We start from the raw sequence: 16,751 nt of genomic DNA, 5'->3' as shown, positions 1-16,751 counted from the left end.
GGTACATGTCTCTCATAACCCATGGGCTAATTCTCTTTCCCCAGTGGCAGGGCTGGACCGGTGATGTCCACAGGGGATAAAGACAGCCCACAGGGTTTCCTGGGGGGAGGGCTGGCTACCACAGAGGAGTAGTTCCCTTTAACTTAACACCTAGGGAAAGGCCAGCATGCAAGTGTCTTTCTCATGATTCTCCTGCCTCAGCCTTCTTGCGTGTCTGGATTGCAGGTATACGGTACCATGCCCAGGACAAGTTTTCAATGAGCTGGGGCAGCTCATCTGTCTTCCTGGATACGTGGAACACCCATCTTTAGAGCTGTAACACATTGTACCTGCGGGGGTAGAAGGTACAGCGAAGGAGTTCTCTTGTGCCCATTTCCTGCTAACACTCACACCTGCTTTACTGCCATGCCAGTCTACAGCAAAGCACAGCAAGGCAGTCTGAGGACATGGTTCAGATGGGAGATGTGACAGACATGCCCCAAGGCTGGGCCCCATCTGTAGCTCTATGACAAACTACATGTGCTGGCGTGCTACTGTGATCTCAGCACTTGGAAGGAGTAGAGCCTTAAGGTCAGCCTCAGATTTACAGCAAGTTCGAAGGCAATCAGGGCTACATGAGCGTCTATTGTAAAGACTGCAAGCAAAGCAAGAAACCAGACACACAGACTCTGCAAGTATGAGGAGGAGCAATTCACTCATCTAATTAAATATCCACTTGGGGCTTTCTGCTAGCTGTGGGGACTAGTACCATATAGCATTTGTGGCACATGGGCAGGTCACCCAGGTCTACTGGGAGATGGTTATCCAGTTGGTAATCGTGCAAACAGCCCACACTGCTCAATCATTGTAGCTTCAGAAAGTGTCTCAGGACTGATGGGCAGATAGCTATGAGAGCTGTCCCAGGCTGTTCCTTGTGTAAGAGTGGTGCATTAGGGAAGCCTCCCAGGAGGTGGTGGTAGTCACACTCTGACCTGAAGCACACAGAGGTGGTCAGCTAGCAGAAGAGCCTCCCAGATTGAGTGACAGCTGCTCTGAGGAGCAAGAAGAGGGGCCATGTAGTTGGGTTGCATGGCAGAGTGAAGAGGAGAGGACGATGGAGGTGGAGAGGTTGTGATGCTGGATCAAGTCAGGAGTTTGGATGTTAGGAACAAAGCAGAGCTTCTGTGGGCCCAAGGAGTGTTCCTAGTGTCAGCGAAGAGTTTGTGAACGTCCCTGAGTGTGAGGCTGAGGCATGATGTGGGCATCGTGTTGAAACAGCAGCTGTTCTGAACAGAAGGTGGCCTCTGACTGCAGTTGTTCAACACCAAATCCACATTCAAACCTGTAATTATTTTACAGAAGCTCGGCCCTGGGGAACACTCATGCTAGGATGGCCTGAGTGAGTATCAGGAGCCCCTCCCCACCACTGGCCTGGGAGCCAGGGCTGTGTGCATAGACTTCTGGAGCAAATCCAGTCAAAGAGGAGCATATGCAACTTCACAAAATGAGGGTGTCACCTCAGCTGGATGGCACTGGATAGCAGCAGGCATTGCCACCAGCCTTGTGCATGGAGGAGCTAATGTGAGACTACCTCTTAAAGGTGAGGAGACCAAGTCAGAGAGGTTAAGCAGTGCCCCAGGGTCACATAGCAAAGCAAGGGCTGAGCTGAGATTACAGCCAAAGCATGTCTGGGTCTAAAACTCCTGATCTTTACCTCTGTCCCTGGTGTGTCATAAGCGGGGAATTTTCCAGAAGAGGCAGTTTCTTCGGCAAGTGCAAAATAAAGAACACATGCACCAGCCGGTGAAACTCTGTCCCTGGTAGGTGGTGCGTCTTTGGAAACTCTATCCCTGATAGGCGGTGTGTCTTTGGACACTCTCTCAAGCTTCTCTGGGGTTAAGTTCTGAGTGAGTAAGAAGGACAATGTTGATGGTGTCACTGAACTCCTGGCTGTGAAATGCTGTCCTCAGGCCCGCGCAGTTCATTTGTCGGCCTCACAGTAGCCTTCCAGGATGGATTTTCTACTCTTGTCCCTGTTTTAAGGGATGACTACAGGCCTGATCTTGCTGAGGGTCACCTGCAGCTTCCATAATTAAGATGGCAACAGCACCATAGTTGGAGGGCAATGCGCTACATTGAGATGCTATCTGCAAACCACCTTCTGAAGAGCGATTTGTGCTTTAGATGTTGACCATGTGCTCAGATATTTCCTCGTCATTCAGGAATTCAGAGAAGCCCAAATGAAGATTCCAGCCAAGGGTCCAGACAGATATCTCTCCTAAGAAGACAAGCACAACCCTAGACACAGTGCAGCAGGGTAGGGGGAGGGCGGTTGGGGCAGTCATGAGGATAATTTCTTAGTCACCAGGGGAAGGCAAATGGAAGCTACGGCCCATGCATGAATTCTAGCAGAAGTAAAGAGGCAAGTCATAGCATCTGTGGATGAGAATGTGGGGAAGCCAGGACCCTCTTGGCTGGTTTTCAGGTACAGTGTCAAGCTGTGTCTGCAGCCCTGCAGCTCCTCCAGCAGTGAAACACCAGGTAACAGTGACATGGAGCATCTCCACTGTGTATACCAGGGAGAGATGACAGGGAGTCCTGATGACAGCTGGGGCATGACTATTATTCACAATGTCTAGAAGCCAAAAACAGCTCAGGAGACCTTTCATAGAGTAAACAACAGGTGCAGGGTGCACACAGGGAAGTTCTCAGCTGCAAAGCACAACTGGAGGGCTGCTGAGGTGGCTGTGGGTGATGGCGCTTGCCACTGAGTCCAGGAAAAACATGGTGGAAGCTGTCCTCTGATCTTCACAATACACCTTGAGACATGCTCTTCCTATCCATGAATAAAATGGTGGAGGCAGAACAAACAAGGGACTGGGGAGGTTGCTCAGTTAGGGTGTTTGCTTTGCAAGCTGGGGACCGGAGTTCAGGCTCCAGCACCCACGTTAACAAGGAGCCAGGCATGGAGGCAAAGGCTTAAAACCCCAGTTCTGGGGAGACAGAGGTAGAGGGATCTAATGAACTTGGAAAATGTGCTGAGCAAAAGTATCCTGAAATGGAGATGCTCACTTCTTACAGAGAATGCAGATGGCACGTGTCCATGGCAACAGAAGAAGGGTGAGAGTTTAGGCTGAGTGAAAGCAATGGGATGTATCCTAAATAGGGTGAAGACCTAGTCATACTTGCTGCTGTCTGGGAGAACACCAAAGAACCTCACACCTACGTGGATGACTTGTGTCATGAGTTAACACTGCAATCTAAGCATCTTTGAAGAAGTTGGCTGGGAATTGTGGCACAGAGCTGAGTGTCTTCCCTCTGACATTTGTCTTTCAGTTGTATTGAGGGACACAGCCAGTGTCCTACTAATGCGGAGTTGCCCCTGCCCTCTGTTTCCCACTGGGGCTCTGGGCACCTATGCTGGGACAGCCCCATTATTAGTACTGTTGGATATGTGTTCCATGTGATCACCATTGAGGGACCTCAGGCTCCGGACCATCTTCATGGAAACGACAAGTGACACTCCTGTAGAGCATGGGGCTGGTGGTGTGTGTTAGTGGGAGAGATAGGAAGGGCCACTACATCCCGGGAAATGACCCCTCTGGCTGTGAGGTAGAGGCTGGACTGCTTGGAGACCCAGGTGGACTTGAGGAGGCCTTACGGAAGTCATTGCAGTGACACTGAACTCAGTTTAGGGGTTAGTATCAGGATGTCAAAGTGGGATAGATGTGCTACAGGTGGGGTGGGGTAGCTGGACTGCTGATTGGATAGGGAGATGGAGATGTCACAGATAGGCCGGGTCAGCTAGACTGCTGATTGGATGGGTAGATAGGAATGCAGAGCTGGCTCTTGGGGAACAGAAATCTCAAGGGTGGTTTCGGTTATTGAAATCCCTTGGGGACACCTGAGTCACTTGGATATGGTTGGCCAACTACAAACCCAGTGAGGACATCAGTCAGTCAGAGTCTGGGACTGGGACAGTGGTGTGCAGAGGATTGTAGAGAGCCACCTCATTGTAGGAATACCCTGAGAATCCCTTTGGGTGGACATGCCCTGAGTAGCTGCTGGCCTATTATGGGATACTCATCTCTGGCCTGAAGGGTCAAGGGAGGAAACAAAAGGGTGCCTTAGACACCCCTTTCTTCCTCAGTGTGGGTAAGTGTCTTCCTCAGTGTCTTGTGACTGTGAACAGCTGCTGAGCTCACAGTTTGAAAGATCACAGGCATGGCTGGGTGGGATTGGTAACAGAGAGGTGAGACCTACTAAGATTACCAGTTGGTCCCTAGAGAACCAACTTCCAAGATGGCGTCTCCAATGTCCTGAATACTAACCCCCTACCCTCCAGAGGCTCCACTACTTCCTAACAGCACCACCTGGAGGGAGACCCAAACCACAGCGCCACCATATATCAGTACCATGGAGAGCTACATAAACATGGCTGTCCTGGACAGTTCCCTGGGCTGTCTAACATGTGACAAATCCACAATGGATCGGCTTGCACAGTACTGCAAAATCACCTAGTCCTCGTTGTATCTTCAGGAATTACACATTCAGACTTGACGGCTCAGAGAGGTCGATTAACTTCCCAGGAAGTCATCTGCCACCTAGCTTGACTCATAGCTGGAGTCTTCTGTCTGGTGGCTTTCTTTTTCCTGTCCTGCCTGGGCCTGCAGAGGGTCACTTTACTGGATCTCATTAACCCTGTCCACCCCAAGCTCACACTCAGGATGAATGGGCAATGAGGTTAGGGTCTCCCTTGGCATGACCCCACCTGACACGGGACCCATATCCTCATCTGTTTCTTGATGCCTTAGACAACACGTTCCGGAGGAGCCTGTGTGTGACGGGGAAGGGCAGCAGGTGTTATTCAGGCTAAATTGACCTTGAAATTGATTTCTTTATTTTATGACTTACTGAGAGGAGATTAACACTTTTTTTTCCCTTCGTGCAGTCTGAAACAATTTACATGGTAATAGAAGACACAGTCAGTCAAATGAATTGCTGGAAGTAGTCCTGTTCTGGGGGACGCAGAGCATAAGCACGCCGATTTCTTTGCTCTGGGAAAGGCCAAGGTTTTAACATCTGTGAATAGGAGCTAAATTTAATCTCCCATCTTCAAAGCAGAGGAGTGAGGAGCACTCCCTGGTGCCTGCTTGGCGTTTTCAGAGCTGGAACCAGATGGGGGCAGCCTGGGTTCCTCACTACAGGCTGATCTGGAGGGGCATGTGGATCACAGATGGCGTGAAGACGGACTTGGAGCATTGGCTGACCTTTGTGCCGGACATGGGTGTGGCACAGGTAGTGGTATCCTGGGTGTGATAGTGCTAATTGCCAACTGGAAAAAAAGCCATGTGGAGTCACCCAGGAGATGGGCTTCTGGGATGCGTGCAGGTGATTCTTTTGATTACATTATCAAATAATGGAACCATATGTGAAGAGCTGCCCTCTGTGGGTAGCACTATCCCCTAGCTGGATCAGAGATTTGGGGGGTGGAGATGGGGAGCTGAGCAGCAGTGTGTGTGTTCTTTGTTTCCTGCTTCCTGATTGTGGACGCACTGTGAACAGCTGCATTGAGCTCTCACTCCCTTGACTTCCCTGCCATGGTGGTCGGCATCTTAAACTGTGAACCAGAAACCTTTCTCCCTTAAGTAGCTTTTGTCAGGGTATATTTATCACGATAGCAGGAAAAGTAACAGAAACGCTTGGTGACATAAGCTCTAGCCAGGCCTGGGTGGGGATACTGAGGAGGGGTGTGGTGTGGCTGAAGACTCTGTTTGTCCTGGCTTAGCTCTGAGGTCCTCTCTCTACCTCATGTGACTTCCTGTGAGTTGGCATGGTAGCTGGATTGGGTCAGGAGCACCTGCTTTGAACGCTGATATGGTTTCTGAGGTTTCTTCTTTCTCTGCAGTAAAATGCACCACTCTATTGATGCTGCCTGCTCTGGGAGCATGTGGGGTAGTGCTAGTGTGTGTGCCATTTCTTTACATTTCCTCATAAAAACAAATAAAATCTTTCTTCATCTAGACCACCTGATGAAATTCCAAAGACATTCTAAAGTCTCACATATTATGCAAGCTCATTTTAATTTTTATTTCAAAATGCAAATAAACAAACGCCTATCTAGAGGGTTCTGGCCAGCGTTGACATAAGGATCCCTGGGGTTCACTGAGTAGCCAGTCTAGGTTAATCAATGACTACTAATTACAGAGAGAGACAAATTTTAAAAAAAGAATAAGGTGGATAAAATTGTAGGCTTTTTACTTTTTATGCTTAGCATTTTCATTAACAAACTGCCTCTTTGGATAAAAAGTTTGCTTAGTACCTGTCTCTACACTGATCTAGCTAGTCTTCCCATGAGTAAAAAGTTTAAGAAAGAACAAATTGTCACTAAAATATGTCCAGACAGTAAAACTCAATTGCTGGAAGGGCAGAACGAGTTCTCCATCTTGCCTTTTTAAAAAATTTTTTAATTTTAATTTTCCTTCTGTCTGCCTTCTGCAAAGCTCAGCACATCCACTGGAAACACTCTTTCTTCAGAGAGTGAGCAGCTGAGGACGCCATGCACATTGGTCACTGACTGCTGTCCTCTGGTGTCCCCATAGATCCCTTACCATCTTTGCTAAGATTACCTTCATTTGCTTGGACTCCGAGTGAGGGAAAGTGAGTTGCTGCTCTCAGAATGTTGTCACCATAGGGTCACTTTTTTGGCTTGGGTGGTTTTGCACACAGCCAGAAGCCAAACCTGGGAGCTCCAAGACATTGAATGACAAGTCCAAATATTAGTAGAATTCCACTGTGGCTCATAGTATGTTCCCTCTGTGCTCATGACTCCTGAGTTTGGTTGCTAGTGTCCGCATCGGATGGCTTGCAACCAGCTATAGCTTCAGCTCTAGGAGATCTGAGGCCTCTGGCCTCTGTTGACATCTGAGTTCACATGTTCATAACCATATACAGACATACACACAATTCCAATTAAAATAAATCATTCAAAGTTATATATTTTGTATTTATAATAGACAACATCTATTCTCTACTGCTTTTCTGTCTTATTTTGCGTTTTGAGACAGGGTCTCACTCTCTAGTCCTGGCTAGCTTAGAACTCACTATGATGACCAGATGACTCTGAAATTTCAATAATTCTCCTGCTTCAGCCTCTCAAGTTCAAGGAGTATGTGTGCACCTCCACACCCAGCAACATACTCTCTGTCTTAGTTAGAGTTTCCATTGCTGTGAAGAGACCCCATGACCGTGGCATCTCTTATAAAGGAAAACATTTAATTGGGGCTGGCTTATAGTTTCAGGGGTTTGGTCCATTATCATCATGGCAGCATGCAGGCAGACATGGTGCTGGAGAAGGAGCTGAGAGCTCCACATCCTGATCCACAGGCGACAGGAAGCTGAGAGCCACACTAGTTGGAACATGTAGGACCTCAAAACCCACCCCCACAGTGACATACTTTCTCCAACAAGGCCACACCTCCTAATAGTGACCCTCCCTATGTCCAAGCATTCAAACACATGAATCTATGGGGCACCATTCCTTTTCAAACCAGCTCATGGTCTTTTCTTTCATTCCAAGCAAAGCTAAGGACTTCAGTGTGCAGTAAGCATCTGCGAACCAAGCTCCCTGGTGAGCTTCTGGGGCTTTCCGCTTGCCTTTGACATCAAGGAATGAGTTATAGCCATTTCATTTTACCCCTTGTCTTGCATTTTTTATGGCATTCTTTTTCATCTGTAATATATTATTTGTAACGTTTTGGTGGTGGATGTGTGTTTGGCTGTGTGTTCACGTGTGTGTGTGTGTGTGTGTGTGTGTGTGTGTGTGTGTGTGTGTGTGTGCCTATAGAAGACGTCAGAAGCCAACACTAGGTGTCTCTATTACTCTCCATTTTTTTTGAGACAGGATCTCTCAGTGAGCCTGAGCTCACCACTTTGTCTAGGCTGGCTTGCTGTCAAGCCTTGGGAATCTTCTGTCCACCCATATGTCCCTTCAGCACTGGGATTTTAGCTGTACATTGACGCATGCGTATTTTACAGGAATCCTAGGGGTCTGAACTTGGCTCCTCCTGCTGTTACAGCAAGCACGTTCTCCACTGAGCCATAGTCCCTACCGCTCGGCTTAGGAGACTTAAAGTATCTTATGCCTTTGGGTTTGGAGACACAGTAAGAAAGGCACTCTGTCCTATGAGAGAGAAGATGGCGATCCATGCCACTAGATTGAGTTATTTATGTGCCGTAGTTGTATTCTCAGATGGCAGACTCCAAGATGTTCCCGAGACCTGTGTTACTGTGGTGATGTCAGTGCCCCTCTCTCTCCCTCTCTCTCCTTCTTGCAGATTCCCAGGACCACACTCTGGCGTGGTCAGCACATTCTGGGGTGCAGTGGGCCCACGGATCCTGGCACACATTTCTAGTTGTGGATCCCGTTTGCCTTTCACACCCTTGGTTCCTGCAGTCATGTCTGGTTTTCATCCCTGTGAACCCCTGGTCCCCACAATTCTCCCCTCGGTCAGGAGATTTTGCCTTATGCTATCATCGAGGCGCACCATCTCCCAGCACTCCACCATGAACTGCAGCTTTTGTTCACTGCTTACGGGGCTTTCCTGGGCCGTGGGCTGTTTTTTTTTTCCTTCAGGTTATCATATGCAGAGGACATTGTCTCACTGCTGAACATACAAGTAAAACATACCTGTGAACACACACACACATAAGTGAACACACACAGGTGAACAAACACACAGCTGCACATACATGCAAGTGAACACACAAGTGAGTGCATAAACAAGTGAATACACACAGGTGAGCACACAGCTGAGCACACACACAACTGAACACATAGGTGAACACACAGGTGAGCATACACAAGTGAACACACACAGGTGAACACATAGGTGAGCACACACAGGTTAATACACAGCTAAGCACACATACAAGTGAATGCATAGCTGAGCACACACACAAGTGAACACACAGGTGAACACACACACACAGGTGAACACATAGCTGAGCACACACACAACTGAACACATAGGTGAACACACAGGTGAGCACACACAAGTGAACACACAGGTGAACACACAGCTGAGCACACATACAAGTGAACATACAGGAGGGCATATGCAAGTGAGCACACATACAAATAACCCCCCTCTCACAGGTGAACACACAGCTGAACACACATACAAGTGAACACATAGCTGAGCACGCACACAAGTGAACACACAGGTGAACACATAGCTGAGCACACACACAACTGAACACATACGTGAACACACAGGTGAGCACACACAAGTGAACACACAGGTGAACACACAGCTGAGTACACATACAAGTGAACACACAAGTGAACACACAGGTGATCACACACACAGGTGAACACACAGCTGAGCACACATACAAATGAACACACAGGTGAACCCACACAAGTAAACACATATCCAAGCACAGATACAAGGGAACACACAGATGAGCACACACACACACACACACACACACACACACACACACACACACACACACGTAAACATACAGGTGAACACACACAGAGTGAAAACACAGAGTGTTTAGTGCCAGGACTATCAGATGATTGTGCCAGGGATTTTGGGAGCAGAGAGGGGCAGAAGGGGCCACATATGATTTTGATTCTGCCACCAGATCTTCCATGACCAATATCTACTGCAGAAAAAAAAATGGAAGCAGGAAGTGACCAGCAGTGTAGTAACCCTTGGTGTGTGCAAAACCGTTCACAGAGGTGGCCATCACAGAATGCAGCGGCTGCATGGTGGGTAGAAGGGAATGTATGTCACTTTCCTGCTCGTGTGCCTCTGTCTGAGTTTTGGTCTCCAGGACTGTCTGTCTCTCACATGAACACACATATAGAGTTGCTCCTTGAGAAATCACTTTGTGACAGGCCTGGTGGCACACACCTTTAATCTCAGCATTCAGGAAGGCAGAGGCAGGAGGATCGCTGTGAGTTAGAGGCCAGCCTGACAGCTAGTTTTGCACACAGCACTGACTGTAGATGTTCGGTTCAGAATGCACTAAACACAGCTCTGCTGTGCAGACAGTGTTCCGTCAGGCGAGCATGTGGGACATAGCACTTACAGGTGAACCATGTAGAGAGGTTTAACAGCACTGCAGGTGCTCTGTAGTGAGAGCACTTAGCACACAATACTGCAGGTGACCCACAGCACTGCGGGTGCTCTGTACTCACAGGCTGGTGCTGGGCAGGCTGATGATTTGTTGACTCCACCCCAGTAACAGACAGTTGGCCAGTGATCCCTACTCCAGACTGAGAGGGAGTGTCTACACTGTAAGAGGAATCTAAATCTGCTGCCTGATAAAGAACCTAGGAGGATCATAGCTACAAGTTAAATTTTTCTGGTCGACATATTAAAAAGAAAAAAAAACATGAAATTAATTGTAATCATAAATTTAAATTTCTATACTCATAATTTATTTATGTTTTAAGCAGTGTTATATTTTATATATTATTAAAAATTATCCTAATGTAATTGATAGAGAAATATTAATGAGATATTAATATTGATGAGATGTTTTATTATGTTTCTCTTAGTGCTGTCTTCAAAACTCAGAGTGATTTAAAGAAAGCACATTTTGCTGCAGACTGGTCCCATGTCTAGTGGCCTCTGTAGCGAGTCACACAGGCCTGGACTCCCAGGTGGACTGGTGGGGACATAGAGGGTAACCATGGGGACAGTCCGTCATTCTACTATTAAGTCACACTGCTCCATATTAGAGTTTTCCACAGGCTGGTTCCTCTGTCCTTTCTGAGGTTTTGTTCTACCAGGACTCGGCACAGCAGCCCTGGCCCCTTCCCTCACATCAAGAGGCGCTCACAAGACTCTGTAAGTAGCTACGCTTGCCAGATGGATCAGAGCTTAAAGCTCGCTTCACTCCCTTCTCAGGCTCTTTGCTCCCACTCAGCAGTCAGCAGGACTTTTTAAATGTGAAATAGATTTTTGCTGGAGATGTAAGAGGGTTTGAAGGGTGTAGGGTTTCCAAGCCCTCCTGCAGTTGCCATCAGGAATTGTACAGGTCACACCTCTGCCTCTGGGAGTGGAAAGTCCAGTACTGCTGGCCGCGGAGGACTGGGGCCAACTGGCGAGCAGGCCTGGGGAGCATTGGTTGGTGAAGGGACCATTGCTGATATGAGGCCTGGCTGGCAGGCAGAAATGTGACAGACGCTCCTGTCATTGGTTGCCATGAGAAGGGCGGGGTGCTCTCTGAAGGCTAAGTCAGAGTGCATGATGGCCCTGGACTTGAGGTGGGGGTGGTCTCTTGGTCATGTGGCTCTATGAACAAAGCCGGAGGTAAATTCCCATGCAACTTCTGATTTTTCACTTAGGATGGCAATATGTGCTTTCCTTGGCAAGGGCGTGGCTAATTCCAGAAGTAAGTTGAGTTAAACATGGTGTGAGAGCAACAGCAATCTGGATTTGATGGAGAATGGAAAAGAGGAAGTGAGTATATTGGGGGAGCGCTGGCTGAAGTCGCCTGTAGATCTGGGCCGTCATATTTCATACACTTCTCTAGCTCACTCTTTGTGTCCCAGTTGGGTCCAACTTCAACCTCTAGAGGCTGCTCCGTAGTGCCAGTCTGTTCCCCTAAAGCCACATTTTTTTTTTTTTTTTTTTTTACAATGAATCCTATTCTCTTATGATGGATAAGAGGCAGACACGGGCATTGAGATGTGACTTTCCTGTCCTACTCTGTGGCTGCATGGGTGTGTCCTGTCTGTGCCCCTGGTGCCCCCTCAGTGATCCTGCATGGCAGCTGCTGTTTCTGTACCCTCTGTGTGATCGGGGAAACCCGCCAGCTAGTTTCTTACTGCTGTGACTCCAAAAAGAAGCAACTTAAATGAGGAAGAGTTTGCGTTGGCTCATAATTTGAGAGGCTACTGTCCTTCATGATGGGGCAGGCGTGGCGACAGGACCGTAGAGCCAGCTGGTGTAGCTGAATCTGTAGTCAGGATCAGAGAGAGATGAGCCCCCATGTTCAGTCCACTTCTCCCTTTTGTGCGTTCCAGGACTCCAGGGCGGTGCCACTCATATTTGAGATGGTGGGTCTTCCCTCCTTAGTTTACCAATCTAGAAGCTCACAAAGGTGCCCAGCAGCTTGCTTCCTGGGTGAATCTAAATTCTGTGAAATTGACAATTACTGGTAAGCATCTTAGCATTATGGACACTTGTGAAGGGGAGCCCTGAGCTGTGACAGGGCCAGGTTCTGATGAAACCAGATATCGTCAGGAGAAGCTAGGGTTCATAGACATGACCACCAAAGGTCACAGCCTCCCCTCCTTATCTCAACTGGGAACACAGACCTGATCCCACAGTCGGATGACATCACCCAACACCAGCCTGCTTGGCAGTCAATGAATACTGCACTGAAAGTGAACACTGGGCTGCTGCCTCTGGGCAGCTTTGCATCATAGACATTTTAGAAATCCTCCAGTGACCTCACCATGGGCTATTGACATGAGTCAGTAATCTGAGGTCAAAGAGTCTTCATCTTCCCAGTGCTCACAAGAGCACTCAGCATTTCAGCCATGCATGTGGTGGGTATTGGAGCCCGAGACGCCACTCAGCAAGGCTGACACACGTTCTCTGTGGGAAGGGAGGATATCACAGACTCTCTGGTTCCTCTGGTGAGCTGTAGGGAGAGAGGTTTGCTGAGAGTCCTGCTGTGATGACTCTGGTTCCTCACCTGTTTCTTCTTCCCCAGCCCTGGTCTCCACAGAGCTGTCTCTAGCCTGGTGGGAATACCATTGAGTGGGTGAAAGGGCATGCTCTTTGCAACCTTGGTTGCGGGCAGCATCCGTTGGGCCAGCTGTTTGTAGCAGGACATTTGCCCCATGGATTTCCACATGTAAAGCATGCTCACTCCTTGACCAACTCACCATTCTTCCCACAGACTCCGAAATCCCACGGCTTGCAGATGGGAGTCTAGGAGGGTCCAGGTATTTGTACGCTGGGGGAGGGCAGTGAGTATTTGAGGAGATGCATATGTGTATTTACTGGATAGATGAGGCAGCAGCAAAAATGCTTCGAATAAAAACACGAACCTCCCATATCCGTCAATAAGGCATTGTTTAAGCAAATTGTGTGCATCCATAAACACCGATTCCAAGCTGCCACTAGGATTCTCTGGTGAGGATTTATGTTTATTGGCTTGGAAAGATGCCTGTGACATATTGTTGAGGGAGAAATACAGAATCTATCACATGGTTCCATTTGCACGCAATTATATTCATAGATTCCTGCTCGCTCCGAATGCTGAGGGAGACATCAGCAAGGCAGATGGGAAGCTCAGCTCAATAGGAGGTTTGTACATTTTTCTTTGGACTTCTTTGTTATTGTTTTTTCTTGCTTTCTTTTTTATTTTCACAGTGGGTGGTCATTTTCCTTAGTCACAGCAGTAGTAACAATATTGATGGCGCCTTTTATTAAACAAAGCAGCTGCCCTGGACAGGTAAGGAGGCCTCTGAGAAGAGCTGACAGGGCATGGAAGTTTGCTCTTGGTTGTCCTGTTAGTGTTGGCACCCTCTGAAGGAATGGACATGAGGACTATGTGACCAGGCTGTGGTCTTGTGGTGGGTATTCAGTCCTTGTCCGCCCCAAGAGGCAGGTTGCCAGAAGCCTTGGCAATCTCTCCACCGGTTCCACACAGCCCCGCCCTCTCTGACTACAGCTCCTTCTGTTGGCCCTGCGTCCTGCAGGTAGAGCAGGTGTGTTTCACCTGCACTGGGAATAGGGGGTGGCAGCCAGCGTAACTCGGCATGCCGGAAGTAGTTCTCAGCCTCACAGGCGCGTCTTACTCATTCCCTTAGACACGCTGAGGGTGGCTTGTGTCCTGTGCCTTTGTGCTGTGTGACTTTTCCTTGGGGCATGTAAAGAAACACTTATTCACCCCACATGCATGACCCACAGACCAAAGAAGGATTCTGTGTATTAATTACTCATTACTGTGGCGAAATGCCTGACCAGAAGCAATTGGAGGCAGAGAAGGCTTCTTTTGGCTTACAGTTGGAGGGGTTACAGTCTGTGCTGAGGAAGGCATGGTGGCAGGAGTGTGAGGCTGAAGTCAGGAAGCAGAGAGCAGGCAGGAAGTGGGCCTGGGTTATAAAACCAGTGACCAAGCCTGGTCTACAGAGTGAGTCCAGGACAGTCAAGATAACATAGAGAAACCCTGTCTTGAAAAAATAAAAATAAAAAAGAAAAAATAAATAAAAACAAAACCAGTGACCCACTTTTTCCACTGAGACCCCACCTCCTTCAGGCTCCACAAGTTTCCAAGACAGTACCTCCATCTGAGGCCCAAGTATGCAAACACAGGAGCCTGTGAGGATGTGTCATGTTCAAACTATGAACGGGAACATAAGGGACTCAGAAGCTGCTGTGTCACTAAGACTTCTCACCCCTGCGTGAGTGCACAGCTGGGGAAAGGAGCCCCTGTGGAGAAGTTTTCTGAACTGAAGAGTTCCAATGTGGAGGAGTAAGCCTTCTGCCTCCTGCGCACAGCAGGGCCAGCCCGAGGCCAAGGGTAACCTAGGGGAAGATGGAGTAAGTGGCTGGGATGTCAGGAGAGGGTCAGCTACCTCTCCTTTGCAGTTACCTTAGACCTAGCTAAAGCTGTTGCTCTGTTTATTTTGTTGCCATGACTACAGGCTGTGGTATACTGGGTCCTTCCCCTACACCAAGGAGAAGGACCACGCAAAGTGTGAACTTGGGGCCACTCTGGCATCCTTGCCCATAGGGACACTGAGATGCACACAGCCTTCTCCCTCCATTGGGACCAGATGTACAGTTCTTTCTTTTCTCCCTGGAGGCAGACCCCCTCCCGTTCTTCCTGATATTGCTGCCTTCCCTCTTTTTCTTCTGGGAGTCTTCCTGCCTGGTTTCTTTGGCCAGGAGGCCCCCTGCTGCAGCGGCAGCAGCAAATGAATATTTAATGGAATGCTGCCACCTTTTGGAATTTAGCAAAACTGATTTGTGTCATTCAGAGGGATGCAGGCAAAGCTCTCCTTCCTGTGGGTGCACCTGTGCCCACGCACCTAGCCTGTTTCTGCAGGGACGAGGTGGCAACTGAGGCTGGATGCTAGATTTTCGGAGGCTGGGGGAAGAGCCAGGTTCTCTCAGGCAGGTGGGCCTGGCATTTCCACTCTGGCTTGTAACTGCCGCAAATGCTGGCAGTCAGGCTTGTGCCTCACTCCACACAGGAAGAGGCAACACAGCTCAGGAGAAAAATTGGTGTCCTGGCTTCCATGGTGTTCCAGCTTTTACCAGGTGCCTCAGTCGGCTTCTGAACCGACTCTCAGGCCTCTTATATCACCTGTCCTGAGAAGGAGAAACTGGTGGCTGTTTGTTTATAGATGCCAGTCAAAGGGCACTTGTGCCCACTCCTGGGCAAGGCATACAGAGGACCTATCTGTACTCAGCAGAAAGGAGGAACATGGTTGATCAGTGATATGAGTCTTGGATTCAGGAAGGGAGGAAGGTAGCAGATTCCCCACTCTCAGTGTCTCAACGAAACCAAGCAGTCAGCACAAGCTATTGTGCAGCTATTCCCCACCCCCCCCCCCACACACACTGCCTTTCTTCCTGGATATCCTCACACATCACTGCCCTTCCATTTCCAGCTTCCTTGGCACCTTGCTCTCTTCTCACTCGAAGCCAGCAAAGCTCAGCTCCTCTTCCCTTGACCCCCAGGTGAGTCTGTCCAGCACACCAGCCCGGGTTGTTAGGGGGCGCCTCTGCAGGGCACTTAGACTCTAGTGGGCACAATGGGCAAGGGGACTTGCTGCACGCAAGCTCTTCCATGTACCAGCTTGGCCCCCATGCTGTGGCTCTGCAGGTTTGTCTCCAGTTGGTTCTGGTCATCCATGCTCCACGTGCCCTCCCCCTGGCTGCAGACTATGCTTAGGTTACCTGTTGATGCAAACTTGTCCTTTAACTATGACAGTCAGAACTTTAAGGCCGCCATAATAGAAAAGGCTGGTCCAAGAGTCTACTTAATCTCTAGGGCTGAACTGACCTCAGCCTGTAAGACTCTGATCGGGAGAGTCTATACCGGGAAGCAGCAAATGAAAGAGATAGAGACCAGGTCGATGCAGAAGCAAGAGGCTTTATTGTTCCAGCGTGCTGGGGTCCAACTGCACACAGAAGTCAGGAGACCCTGGACAGAAGGATTTTAGGGTTTTTATATTCGTAGGCTGGGCAGATTTTGGTCACAGTTCCTGGAGGAGTGGGATAGGTAAGGCTGTGGAAACTTGACAGTTCCTTAAGCAGATTGGGTGGAGACTGAGTCTCCGGAGAAGTTGTTTTATCTCAGCTAATCGCTCCAGCACAGTTTCTGGAAACTGTTAGCAGGTCTAGCTTATGGCAGTGCGTAGTCATTCCTGGAACACAGGAAGAAGTGAAGTCACCTGGAGACAAGTTATCATACAGAACATGGTATTAAATGCAGAATATAAATTACATATAGTATATGGCATTAATTTTGCCCCTATAAGCCATCGAAGCCCTGTCCCATCTTCCCTGCCTCTGTCATTCCCCCGCCCCCTTCTCATATCTGTCTCCTTTCCCTCTGTGAGCTCTGTCTGTTCTGATGAGGAAGACCTGGGGCCCTTCCTCTGAGAACAGCAGTGAATGTAAAAAGCCTCATTGCTGGCACAGCCTGCTTGCTCCTCAGCAGAAGCAGAAAGATAATCCTTACTGATTGCACATGTAGCCTGTGAGGGAAGGCTCCCTGGA

This window comes from Acomys russatus, chromosome 25 (genome assembly GCF_903995435.1).
Source record: "Acomys russatus chromosome 25, mAcoRus1.1, whole genome shotgun sequence".
NCBI lineage: Eukaryota > Metazoa > Chordata > Mammalia > Rodentia > Muridae > Acomys > Acomys russatus.
Note: the sequence above shows the minus strand (reverse complement) of the source record.